Raw genomic sequence first — 14,377 nt, 5'->3', positions numbered from 1 at the left:
CACCACTACACTCCCTATATCCCCAACAGAATCCCCAGCCCCCAACACACACTGTGGCCCGCCTACAGTGCCTTGCGAAAGTATTCGGCCCCCTTGAACTTTGCGACCTTTTGCCACATTTCAGGCTTCAAACTTAAAGATATAAAACTGTATTTTTTTGTGAAGAATCAACAACAAGTGGGACACAATCATGAAGTGGAACGACATTTATTGGATATTTCAAACTTTTTGAACAAATCAAAAACTGAAAAATTGGGCGTGCAAAATTATTCAGCCCCTTTACTTTCAGTGCAGCAAACTCTCTCCAGAAGTTCAGTGATGATCTCTGAATGATCCAATGTTGACCTAAATGACTAATGATGATAAATACAATCCACCTGTGTGTAATCAAGTCTCCATATAAATGCACCTGCACTGTGATAGTCTCAGAGGTCCGTTAAAAGCGCAGAGAGCATCATGAAGAACAAGGAACACACCAGGCAGGTCCGAGATACTGTTGTGAAAAAGTTTAAAGCCGGATTTGGATACAAAAAGATTTCCCAAGCTTTAAACATCCCAAGGAGCACTGTGCAAGCGATAATATTGAAATGGAAGGAGTATCAGACCACTGCAAATCTACCAAGACCTGGCCGTCCCTCTAAACATTCAGCTCATACAAGGAGAAGACTGATCAGAGATGCAGCCAAGAGGCCCATGATCACTCTGGATGAACTGCAGAGATCTACAGCTGAGGTGCGAGACTCTGTCCATAGGACAACAATCAGTCGTATATTGCACAAATCTGGCCTTTATGGAAAAGTGGCAAGAAGAAAGCCATTTCTTAAAGATATCCATAAAAAGTGTTATTTAAAGTTTGCCACAAGCCACATGGGAGACACACCAAACATGTGGAAGAAGGTGCTCTGGTCAGATGAAACCAAAATTGAACTTTTTGGCAACAATGCAAAATGTTATGTTTGGCGTAAAAGCAACACAGCTCATCACCCTGAACACACCATCCCCACTGTCAAACATGGTGGTGGCAGCATCATGGTTTGGGCCTGCTTTTCTTCAGCAGGGACAGGGAAGATGGTTAAAATTGATGGGAAGATGGATGGAGCCAAATACAGGACCATTCTGGAAGAATGGAGAGTCTGCAAAAGACCTGAGACTGGGACGGAGATTTGTCTTCCAACAAGACAATGATCCAAAACATAAAGCAAAATCTACAATGGAATGGTTCAAAAATAAACATATCCAGGTGTTAGAATGGCCAAGTCAAAGTCCAGACCTGAATCCAATCGAGAATCTGTGGAAAGAACTGAAAACTGCTGTTCACAAATGCTCTCCATCCAACCTCACTGAGCTCGAGCTGTTTTGCAAGGAGGAATGGGAAAAAATGTCAGTCTCTCGATGTGCAAAACTGATAGAGACATACCCCAAGCGACTTACAGCTGTAATCGCAGCAAAAGGTGGCGCTACAAAGTATTAACTTAAGGGGGCTGAATAATTTTGCACGCCCAATTTTTCAGTTTTTGATTTGTTAAAAAAGTTTGAAATATCCAATAAATGTCGTTCCACTTCATGATTGTGTCCCACTTGTTGTTGATTCTCCACAAAAAAATACAGTTTTATATCTTTATGTTTGAAGCCTGAAATGTGGCAAAAGGTCGCAAAGTTCAAGCGGGCCGAATACTTTCGCAAGGCACTGTATATGAGAGTAGTACACATGCACACACACTTCGACACAAATACGGATCAATTACTAGAACTGGCGCCATTGGAGACTGTCATACAGAAGTGATCTACTCCAGCTAATATGTAACCCCAGGAGACCTGTAAACATCTGTGTGCCTCTGAGGCGGTCACATGCTTACTTTCTTGTGAGCAGTGATTTATGATTTACATGCATTTAACAAACAAACATAGCAATGCACACAGTCAATCAAAGGTACACAGAAAGACAGGAAACAGGGGTTGTTTTTTAAAATAAAAATGGTTCACATCCCTTTTAACCTGCATGTTGTTAGAATGTTGTAGTTGAGTATGTGTGAGGTCTCTCTTGTGGTCACATTTCCAACAGACAAAGTTGGTAGATGATTGCACATGGTCTCGGATACAATGTACCATCTCCTGCCATTGTGCTCTTGGGCAAGGCACTTAACCCCCCACAATTGCTCTCCATCCAGGGGCACTGCACTGCTGCTGATCCTGTGCCTCTCAACATGTGTCCTTTCTAACCAATGGATAATACAGTTGTATTCTATTCCATGTATTCTATGAGTTCTGGAGAAGTTGGTAAAGCAATTGTGGTTGTCATTGACATACCTACATAGGGGCATTACTTCCCACAGTGGCGTGATTCCAATACAATGTTTGAGCAATTTTCTGCACGATGATCCCAATAGAAGACAGCAATATCCTCCTTAAAAAAGTCCCCCAAAAAAGGAACAACAAATTCCTCTGTGGAATCAGACTACAGAAACGTTTTGTTTTGATGCTGTTTTCCAGGAGGATTAATACATTTTCTCTCTCTGTGTCTCTCTCTCTTTAGTGTTATCTGCTCTGTCTCTCTGTATCTCTTCCTCTCTCTCCCCGCCTCTCTCTGTCGGCTGTTAACGTAACCACAAGACGAGCCAAGACAATACCCTGCAACATGATGAGCCTCAGCCTTGCCTAGAGAAGAGAAGCCAGCCTAGTGATACTACTGGGACGGCAGTGAGCCAGCCATAACAATAACAACATTGAACAGCCTCCGGTGCTTACAGCCTTACACTGAGCCAAGGACCAGTTCAAAAATATGATTGCTCCTTTTCCCCCCTCTGTGAATAAAGAAAGCGGAGTACCACTGAAGTTATTGGGAACAATATGTACAGGTGTGAAGTTGGCATAGAGGAGAATGAGATTTAGTAGTTCAAGGTGAAGTATAACCTACTGTACATACTGCCTGAGTTAATTTTGGATTTCATTTGATCTAGCCAGTAGCCTGTATGGCGGGTATGGCCGATAACGTATCATTGATACGTCAACACACAAACAGTTCTTCAGAGAGGGGAAATATACAATCTATGGGAGGTTGTAAAAGATTGATAAAACATGAATAAATATGGTAATAACTCATTGGTTAATCTCATCCACCAGCCAGCTCACTCAATTGAGCCTGGGGACAAGGCTACTGATTGATTGAAATTGTGTGATTGAGAAATTGACCTTAGATCTGGGAGCAGCTTCATCCTATTCCTTAACTCGGTGGTTCTCAACCTTTTTTGGTTACTGTACCACCAAGTACATTTGAAGTACCCCTGAAGTACCCACCCTCATGTGCAATTTGGCAGTAGGCCTATGGTCTAATGAGTCTTCTCAAGTACCCCCTGTGGATAGGCCAAGTACCCCCCAGGGTACTGTTGAGAATCACTGCCTTAACTAACGTATGTAAGTGAGGCAGTGCAAAGGCCCTCAGCATGACACTCGGAAGGAAGGATCTTCAAAACCTAACATAGAGTGACCCCTGCTGTTGGACATACCTCAATACATCGCTGACTCATGGGCTGCATCTCAATAGTCTAGATAGGCATCCTCTGTTGGACATACCTCAATACATCGCTGACTCATGGGCTGCATCTCAATAGTCTAGATAGGCATCCTCTGTTGGACATACCTCAATACGTCACTGACTCATGGGCTGCATCTCAATAGTTTAGATAGGCATCCTCTGTTGGACATGCCTCAATACGTCACTGACTCATGGGCTGCATCTCAATAGTCTAGTGAGGCGTCCTCTGTTGGACATACCTCAATGCATCACTGAGCCATGGGCTGCAATCTCAATAGTCTAGTGAGGCATCCTCTGTTGGACATACCTCAATGCATCACTGAGCCATGGGCTGCATCTCAATAGTCTAGTGAGGCGTCCTCTGTTGGACATACCTCAATGCATCACTGAGCCATGGGCTGCAATCTCAATAGTCTAGTGAGGCATCCTCTGTTGGACATACCTCAATGCATCACTGAGCCATGGGCTGCATCTCAATAGTCTAGTGAGGCGTCCTCTGTTGGACATACCTCAATGCATCACTGAGCCATGGGCTGCATCTCAATAGTCTAGTGAGGCGTCCTCTGTTGGACATACCTCAATGCATCACTGAGCCATGGGCTGCATCTCAATAGTCTAGTGAGGCGTCCTCTGTTGGACATACCTCAATGCATCACTGAGCCATGGGCTGCATCTCAATAGTCTAGTGAGGCGTCCTCTGTTGGACATACCTCAATGCATCACTGAGCCATGGGCTGCATCTCAATAGTCTAGTGAGGCGTCCTCTGTTGGACATACCTCAATGCATCACTGAGCCATGGGCTGCATCTCAATAGTCTAGTGAGGCGTCCTCTGTTGGACATACCTCAATGCATCACTGAGCCATGGGCTGCATCTCAATAGTCTAGTGAGGCGTCCTCTGTTGGACATACCTCAATGCATCACTGAGCCATGGGCTGCATCTCAATAGTCTAGTGAGGCGTCCTCTGTTGGACATACCTCAATGCATCACTGAGCCATGGGCTGCATCTTTTTTATTATTATTACTTATTTTTTTATTTAACTTTAATTTAACACGGCAAGTCCGTTAAGAACAAATTCTTATTTACAATGACAGCCAACCCCAGCCAAACCCTAACCTAGACGACAATGGTTAGGGTTTGCACCGCCCTATGGGACTCCCAATCACGGCCGGTTGTGATACAGCCTGGAATCGAACCAAGGTCTGTAGTGATGCCTCTAGCACTGAGATGCAGTGCCTTAGACTGCTGCGCCACTCAGGAGCATCTCAATAGTCTAGAGAGGATTCCTCCTCTCCTCTCCTTTATTAATAGTGATCTGAACTGAAAACACTGCGCTTCTTTTTCACCTGAATTGACTGTTCTGCCTGGTGTGTGGCTGACAAATTAAAATAGAGTTCATCCTAAGCAAGGATGATAATTCTATTTCCATGACCAATCATGACTTGTCGTAGGTAGGCTACAGGTTTTATTATGAAACAGAGAGCCTCTCTTGTGGAACAATGACTTTCTTAATCTGATGCGCGAAGACATTAGAAGTGATCAACTTCATTCCCTTGAAGAATCACAAACAGCAAGAACTCTCCTGATATCCTGTCAAAATAAATCATGACCATGAAACTTCATGTTTAGCCAACAGATCCATAGTCATCCACTGTCTGTGCCCCTGCCTCTCTTCTCCCCACAACCACACATTGAGACAGCACTTCATAATGCATTCAACAAGGAGATATAAACATAGTCAGAGCAACGTACAGAACTATTCAACCTTCACATTGACAATGTTCATGTGCATCAATGCTTCCTCCTCCACAGTGAATTGCTATTTTGAATTCACTTTTGAACTCACTTTGATATCCGTTGACTCCCACAAATGACTCCCACAATTACCCCATCATCAGGGTGTAATTGTATTTCTAAGGGATGCCCGCTCTGCTCTGCAACCGAGAGGGATAGGTGTTCTTAGGCAGTGAAGTGTGGGATTAGTTAGCTCTACATACACCATTCTACGCCTGGCTATCATAACAATGCTCCTATTTTGAGCCAAAGAAGGAATTCCTTGCCTCTTCATTGGAGCAGATGAGATTTCAACGCAATGTATGGGCAGAGAAAAGATACCCACACACACCTCTGCGCACGTGCAAACACACACACACACACGCACACCCACGCACACCCACACGCCTAACTGTAGATGAGAGGATATGGAGGTCTAACTCAATGAGAAGTTCAGAGACATGGAACATTATAATTCACCTCTCTTAACACTCTATTAGAGGGAAATGCATGAGCAGATTTTTACAATGCAACAAGTGCATGTCACGTATCTATGACACATCAGTTAGGCCTAGGTTATATTTGAGCACCCAGTACATTCACATGAGTCATACTCTCTTCTCTCAATTGATTAAGCTGGAAGTTGGAACAAAGCTTTTAAAAGGCCTTTTTTTGATCAGTAGTGCAGTTTTGTGTCTCCTTGGAACTCCTCTGAACTCCTCTCACAAAAGACTCAAAACTCCATCATGATCACATTATCATTTCTATCTCTGTGACCTGTCATTACCGTCTTATATACATGTCATAGCATACATAGGGCTATAAACATGTTATTATTGCGCCATAATAAAGCACTCGCTTGCTTTTAGTCAACTAAAATGTTGACTAAATCCTCTTCACTACCATGTGAAAATTATGATAGCTATACTCATCCATACACTTGCATATTGACCCAATTCAAACAATGGATACATTGTTTATAAACGTTTGACAGGCCTATAGTAACATCATAGCTGAACAGAGAAGACATTTCACACTTGGCTGAGTATAAACAATGTGAGCATCATACGAATCTGAGTATCATTCTTACACTTGCAATTCAGTCCACACGTGTCTAAAACGACATCCATCTAAAAGGACACCCAAAGTGAGTGCAAAATACATCAGATAAATGCCATAGTAATTTTATTGGTTATCTTCTGCAAGAACTCAGCGACCGTGCGAGGGAGATTCTTTTTTATTTTAGGCTCCAGCGAGGATCGAACTCGCGACCCCTAGTTTACAAGACCAGTGCTCTGCCACTGAGCTATAGAGCCGGTTTCAGCAAGTAGAAACAACATTGGTAGACAAAACAACTGAAAACTCTGAAATCTCCGTCTTCCGAGCATTCAAGACAGCTGGAAACTCGGAAAAAAGACTAGCTCAGAGTCGGAAAAATCTTTTGAACGACCAAATATCAAATCGTAAACTTTCCGACATGAAGATCACTGACGTAATGATTTGACCTCGTTTTAATCAGAGTTCCCAGTTGTCATGAAAGCACCAAGAGTCCACACAGCGAGGGCCTATAAGGAAACGTCGTTTCAAAGATATTTATAACTAACCCCCTTGTCTGTGGCATGGTGCTCAAATTGATGATGTATGTCTCGCAGCTGAGAGTAGAATGTGGAGACGAATGGATTCGGCCGTCGGCCTGATGAGCCCTTACTCAGCTAGCTAGTTTATGCTGTTTTTTTTTTTTTCGATGGGCGAGGTAGAAATAACTTGTAGTATTGGTCACCATCTGGATGTCACCGTGACATGCCAATTAGCTAGCGTTACCTCAGTGAGCTAGCGTTACCTCAGTGAGATGTAGGCTAGCACGTATCGATGGCTGTAGCTAACGTGGTCAATTTGTTCCATCCCACCTGATTTTATTTCGAGTAGGATTGCAGCCTACACGATAAAAATAACTTGTAATATTGGTGGTAACCAAAAATAAATAATAATAATGCAACCAATTATTCTGAATACTCCCAAGTCCCAACTTTGGCTGACAAGTTTCACATTCTCGCTGAAGTTTCTTGGCACAAGCATAAACTCGCTAGCTGAGAAGGGCAGTAGGATGACTGAGCCGAATCCGTTCTTTTTTTTATATATATATTTTTTTATTAACAACAAATCAATACATAAAGCACACGAGGGAACACAAGCATACATAGATTACAAACAATGGACAATCGAGCTAGGGGGTACAATATCACATTACAATTACACAAGGACCTTAAGGGACATGCATATACTTACAATTCTAACAGCTTTTTTGTTAGTAGAGCATTTAACCGTCTTAAAATACAGTTCAATTTCTTTTTGTAGGGTACGAAAATGTGGTTTTCTGTTTGTAAATTTACATTTGTGTATATGAAATTTGGCCAAAAGAATAATGAAATTAATTACATAAAAATGATTCCGCTTATTTCTATTGTATGTAAAGAATCCAAACAGTACATCTCTCCACAATAGTGTAAAATCTTCATAAATGTGTTCAATTATAAACCTACTGATGTCTTGCCACAGTTTTCTTACATGCATACAATGCCAAAAAAGATGCACAACTGTTTCTGGGTGGTCATTACAAAAGGAGCAATTTGAGTTGATGTTTTCCTTAAACTTCTTCATATAGTGGTTGGCAGGATAATATTTATGAATAATTTTAAAGGAAATTTCCTTAATTTTGTTAACAAGTAGGTATGTTTGTGGCAACATCCAAACTTTTTTCCAACAGATATTATCAATAAATCCATTCCAATAAGGCATGACATAAGGTATAGATACAACATCCTGCTGAAACAAGGATCGTATCGCTCTGTTGTTGAATGGACCAAAAGAGAAACAAATCTTTCCTACTGATGAGTCAACAGGGTCAACAGAAGGTAGGCTCTGAGGGTCAGGTCTTGACATGTTCCTGAATAACATAGCAACACCTGAGGGAATGGCATCTAAAACAATTGCAAAATCTTTAGGTGTTACAGGGACCTTGTAAAGTGATAAGAATTCTTTATAACTGAGTAAAAAACCCTCTGCATTTACCAGTTGGCTCACCAATAGGATATTATTTCTGAACCAATATTCTAAAAACAGAGAGGTATTTTTATACAATATATCACGATTATTCCATATATAATATCTGTGTGGAGAAAAATTGTGTTTATAAATTAAGGACCATGACAAGAAAACCTGCCGATGAAAAGCAGAAAGTTTCACTGGAACTTTGTCAATATTATAATTGCAAAACAACATGAAGTTAAGGCCACCAAAAGTAGAGAAGACATGATGAGGAATAAAATTCCAGATAGAAGTGGGTCTTCTTAGGAATTGTTTTATCCAAATGATCTTGAAAGTATTATTTAAAGTAGTAAAATCCAGAAAATTCAGTCCACCATTCTCATAAGTGTTAATTACAACAGTTTTCCTAATGTAATGGGTACGGTTTCTCCAAAGAAAGTTGAAAAGCATCTGGTCTATCTCCTTGCTTATTTTACGGTCAAGATATAAAGATAGAGCACCATATGTTAGTCTAGAGATACCTTCAGCCTTGGTTTTCAGGACTCTACCTTTTAAAGATAAGTCCCTCTGTAGCCATTGATTTAGTTTCTTCTGGGGTTTTTTAATAAGAGGGTTCAAATTTAGTAAGCCTCTAGACTTCTGATCCTTTGTAATGGTTATGCCTAAATATGTAAGTTCTTCTTTTACTGGAATACCATAATATGAAGGTGTCACACAATCTTTGACAGCCATGAGTTCACATTTCTTAATGTTAAGATATAGACCAGACGCTTTGGAAAAGGATTGTATCACATTGATCGATATGGGAATTTGGTTAGCGTCTTTCAGAAAAAGTGTAGTATCGTCAGCCAGCTGGCTTATAATAATTTCTTTACCAGCTATGGAAATACCTTGTACAGGACTATTATTTAAAGAATTTGCAAGAAGTTGGGTGATTAATAAAAACAGGTACGGAGAGATAGGACAACCTTGCCTAATTCCTCTCTTTAACTCAAATCTAGGTGAGGTGCCATATTTCAATTTGATAGAGCTGTTACCATTTGCATAGAGAGTCTTAATAGCCTTACAGAAAAAATCCCCAAAGCCAAGTCTCTCAAGGGAGTGGAAGAGAAACTGATGCTCTACTGTGTCAAATGCTTTATAAAAATCTAAAAATAATATGAAGCTATCCTCAGTTATTAGGTCTGAGTAGTCAAGTACGTCTAATACTAGTCTGACATTGTTAGCCGAATCCGTTCATCTCGACTCGCTTCGTGACATACTTCGTCATTCAGGGCACCAGGCGTGTCCGAAAAAACCTTTCTCGTCTACCTGGTCCTATACCTCAGTGGTCAACCCCGCATTTGTCTCATGTCAGAAAGGGTCTAAATGGATACAGGGTTTCGTTGCAGTTTTAGCGAATAAGGTTAAGGTTCGGAAAAGGGTTAGGGATAGCTAAATTACACAGACAAAATATATACTTTTGACGTCAATTTGACAAAAGCTGTATCCCATCTAGACATGACCATCAGATAGCGTGAAGGTAAATATTATGAATACCAGACAAGACACGTGTCTCTCCGCCCTAACAATGTAAGTCTTTGTCCACAATGAGGCTCTTCTATCCTTTCTTTGAATTGGTGGATACATCTCATTGTTGTAATCTTTTTTTAAATATTGTATGAAGGTTGTTTGCCTGTATTCAATGAGACACTATGCTACTAGCTTCTTGCCAAGAATATGCATATGTGACCTTCCTGGTCATAGTGAGTCAACACAGGAAGGAGTAATGGATGGATAGTTAATTTATTTCCAAAGATTTAATCGTGGGACACACACAGTATGGATGGATGATGAGTTGTCGAAAGGGATATAAATAGCACTTCCACAGCAATTCTCCATAAATCTGCTGTACAATATACTAACAAAATAACAATCGAAATGTCTATCAAAGTCATTGTGATCCTATGGTGGATTTAACCATTTCTAATAATTCCTAATTTACTATAATAAAAATATATTGTTTCCATGTGTAATCTTATATTCACAACATCAGAATAAACTATCATCCATTTTAGTATTCAAAATATATCAAATGACCCTGAAACATTACTCAAAGTTGCACTCTTGTGGCGAATAAATATATTACACATAGAATGTACCACATATTTTCCTAAGCTAACAAAACCGGGAGAATATGCTGCTAGCTGGTGCTCATGAATTTATAAAACATATACTTTATACATTTGTCATAAATTACCTGCAATCGTGGGACACACACAGTATGGATGAATGATGGAATATAAATAGCACTCCTAAAGAAGATGCATTTTTGAGTTAGCTACCAACTTCAAAGAGTGACATTTAGTTAGCCGTAAAACCCACACGGCAAACTGAGATTTGGCAAATAACATATAGAGTGGTTTATTTGACACCAAACCAACAATAGTAATTACTAATAACATAAATTGATAATGTACGACGTAAAAGGTGTATTTTATGATGTAATGTCAACTTTATACATTTCTATCCCGGGACCATTCAATTTTCAACTCACACACAACAATTCACCATAAATCTTCTGTGGATCACCCAGAATCCCATACCTTTATCACTGAGCGTATTAGACAATGTAAACACACTAATCCACCACGAGGTGGCATAATATCCATTTTATGCAGAAATGTAACTATTTATTTACACCGTTACACATAGCCATCTCGAGATAACGACTATATAAATGTTTTTTTTCTCAAAGTTAATGGGATGTCAAGTGTCCTACTTATATCAGTACAGACATAACAACGTATGCATTACGAAACTTCTATTCGATCAAGTAAACCTCACATAGCAAATAAGCCATACATTTGACACTAATTTGCCTCGACACAGAAACTTGCTTGGTGGGCGAAACAACGAAAAATTACCACCCACTGGAGGAATAGAGATTTTCCGCCAAGCTCCCTATTCCCATTTGACAGAAGACATTGGGCGCGTTTGAGTGGCAAGGCGAAAGCAACAGCAAAGAAAAATACCTTACAATGATATATTTTACATTATGAGGACTGAATGCTGAGTTGGACTAGCAAGCCTGCTAGGACAAGAAGTTGGACTAGCAAGCCTGCTAGGACAAGAAGTTGGACTAGCAAGCCTGCTAGGACAAGGAGTTGGACTAGCAAGCCTGCTAGGACAAGGAGTTGGACTACCAAGCCTGCTAGGACAAGGAGTTGGACTAGCAAGCCTGCTAGGACAAGGAGTTGGACTACCAAGCCTGCTAGGACAAGGAGTTGGACTAGCAAGCCTGCTAGGACAAGGAGTTGGACTAGCAAGCCTGCTAGGACAAAGAGTTGGACTACCAAGTCTGCTAGGGCAAGGAGATACAGCTTCAATTAATACTGACGTGTCAAGTGAGAGGAGTCAGAGCCCTTTAGCCCAACAATGGCAGGAAAATCAAACAGGCTACTAGCTTTGAAGCTGTCTCCCAATGTTCAGAGGTAAATAAAAAACAGTACCCTCTGTATGAAAAAAATGATAAGGTAAGAAAAATGTACAAGATGGAGCTCGTTGTGGAAAATCAAGAGACAATTTTTGCTGACTGTTATAAAAATGGGAACATAAGCAACTTAATCTTCCACACAGACCATCCCCTGGCATGGCACAGTGCTGTATTAACACACTACCACTCTGTTAAGAGGGGAGGGGTGTTAACGAGGGGTGGAAACTCAGGATATTAGACAATGAGGACTCAGAGTCAGCTAATATAAATCTCTATAAGTCTGAAACAGTATTGGTACAGGGCAACCCCAAACAGATTCAGCTGGACTTTCACCTATTCAAAGAATTAGCTCAGCAGGAGAAGCTCTCCCGTGAGAAAGATACCCCTACCCTGAGCGGGTCAGACCAGACCTCTTCATTATATGACCCCACAGACGAGCAACAACAAGCGGAAAGTCAACTCCCTCATTGAAATGAAGGATAAATTCCCCCAGCTGGAGGTAAGGCAGGTGGAGCTGGAACAGCAGGTGATTACATTCCAGTCAGCACAGACCCAGACAACAGTCCAGCACAACAACATCCCCTTTATCTAGACCTGGAAAGCTGGAGGTGGAGAGAGACATATCTACACCCTGGACTGTAGTGAAACAACATAAATCAGGAGAAAGAGCAGGAGCAGGAGACCCCCCCCCCCCCCCACACACACACACCGGGAAAACGGGAAATATATATAAGAAAAACAACTTTTTCCCAAACACAGAGTGTCTAAACTCTGGTGTCCAAAGACCCAGCGCGCCCTAGACCTTCTGTCTGAGGACCAACTAGGGTCACCTAGCCACAAAATAATACACACAGGCACAAACAACCTGAGAACACAGCAGGAAAGGGTGGCCACAGCACTCACAGCACTTCCACCCTGCTACCATACAGCGGGTAAACCCAAGTATTTCCCTTGACTTTGCCTCAAAACCAAATATTTTCCTGGCCCACCACTCCACCCTGGACTTTACGACCAGGTCCATCTTTACCAGGCAGCAGTGCCCATCTTCGCCCAAACCCTAAAAGATATCGCTCTCAAACGCAGCCCCAACACTCACACAGGAGCAACAGATCATTAGACACCCTACCCAGACCAGCGAGACTCTCCCAGACTTGCGGGACCCTCCCCTGGACCTACACATAGAGGACCCACGCTGAGAGGACCTACATCCACACCCCAACCAATCAACACCCCCCCAAGTCAACCATTCCCACACCCCATTTAGGCCCCCTCAGATCAGACTTATGCCCCTCCTGCCCACCCCATGTCCCCCACTCCCGCAAAGAGGGCCTCAATATTGAAGTCACACATATGCCCAGGCCGTGAGCGGACAAACAGGCCCAACCCCCACTCTTACACTAACCCAAGCCAATGGTATGTACCAGATGCTCAGCAGGCCCAACACCCACTCTTACACTAACCCAAGCCAATGGTATGTACCAGATGCTCAGCAGGCCCAACCCCCACTCTTACAACCGCCCAAGCCAATGGAATGTACCAGATGCTCAGCAGGCCCAACCCCCACTCTTACAACCGCCCAAGCCAATGGAATGTACCAGATGCTCAGCAGGCCCAACCCCCACTCTTACAACCGCCCAAGCCAATGGAATGTACCAGATGCTCAGCAGGCCCAACCCCCACTCTTACACTAACCCAAGCCAATGGTATGTACCAGATGCTCAGCAGGCCCAACCCCCACTCTTACACTAACCCAAGCCAATGGTATGTACCAGATGCTCAGCAGGCCCAACCCCCACTCTTACACTAACCCAAGCCAATGGTATGTACCAGATGCTCAGCAGGCCCAACCCCCACTCTTACACTAGCCCAAGCCAATGGAATGTACCAGATGCTCAGCAGGCTCTGCTCACACTTACTTGCCTGAGGCCAAACCACACAACCAACAACATTGGACACTTTATGGAACACAAAGCCTTCATCTATCTCATCCTGGAATATCCAAGGCCTGAGGTCATCTGCCTTTGGCCTAAAGAGCAGGAACCTGGACTTCATCAAAGAAATCGGAAATACAGACATTGTCATCCTACAAGAAACATGGTATAGAGGAGACGGACCCACTGGTTGCCCTGTAGGTTACAGAGAGCTGGTATTCCCATTCACAAAACTACCAGGTGTGAAACAGGGAAGGGACAGGGGGTATACTCATTTGGTATAGACCAGACCTAACTCACTGTAAATTAAATTAGATTAGTCAAAACAGGAACATTTTACATTTGGCTAGAAATTCAAAAGGAAATGATCTTAACAGAGAAACATGTCTTCCTGTGTGCTACCTATATCCCCCCCCACTAGAATCCTCATACTTTAACGATGACAGCTTCTCCATCCTAGAGGGGGAAAATCAATCATTTCGAGGCCCAGGGACATGTACTAGTCTGGCGACCTAAATGCCAGAACTGGACAAAAACCTGACACCCTCAGCACACAGGGGGACAAACACCTGCCTGGAGGTGACAGCATTCGCTCCCCCATATGCCCCCCTAGGCACAA

At 42.3% G+C, this 14,377-nt stretch overlaps 1 non-coding gene across 1 annotated transcript; it reads right to left on the bottom strand.

Annotated features, from left to right (window-relative positions):
* Positions 1–6,551: 6,551 nt before the first annotated feature.
* Positions 6,552–6,623, bottom strand: trnat-ugu (transfer RNA threonine (anticodon UGU)). The gene has a single exon. It is a non-coding gene; the product is annotated as a tRNA-Thr (tRNA).
* Positions 6,624–14,377: the final 7,754 nt, after the last annotated feature.

Source organism: Oncorhynchus kisutch, linkage group LG12, assembly GCF_002021735.2.
Source record: "Oncorhynchus kisutch isolate 150728-3 linkage group LG12, Okis_V2, whole genome shotgun sequence".
Lineage (NCBI taxonomy): Eukaryota > Metazoa > Chordata > Actinopteri > Salmoniformes > Salmonidae > Oncorhynchus > Oncorhynchus kisutch.
The sequence above is the reverse complement of the archived record's forward strand: the minus strand, read 5'-3'. Positions and strand labels throughout refer to the sequence as shown.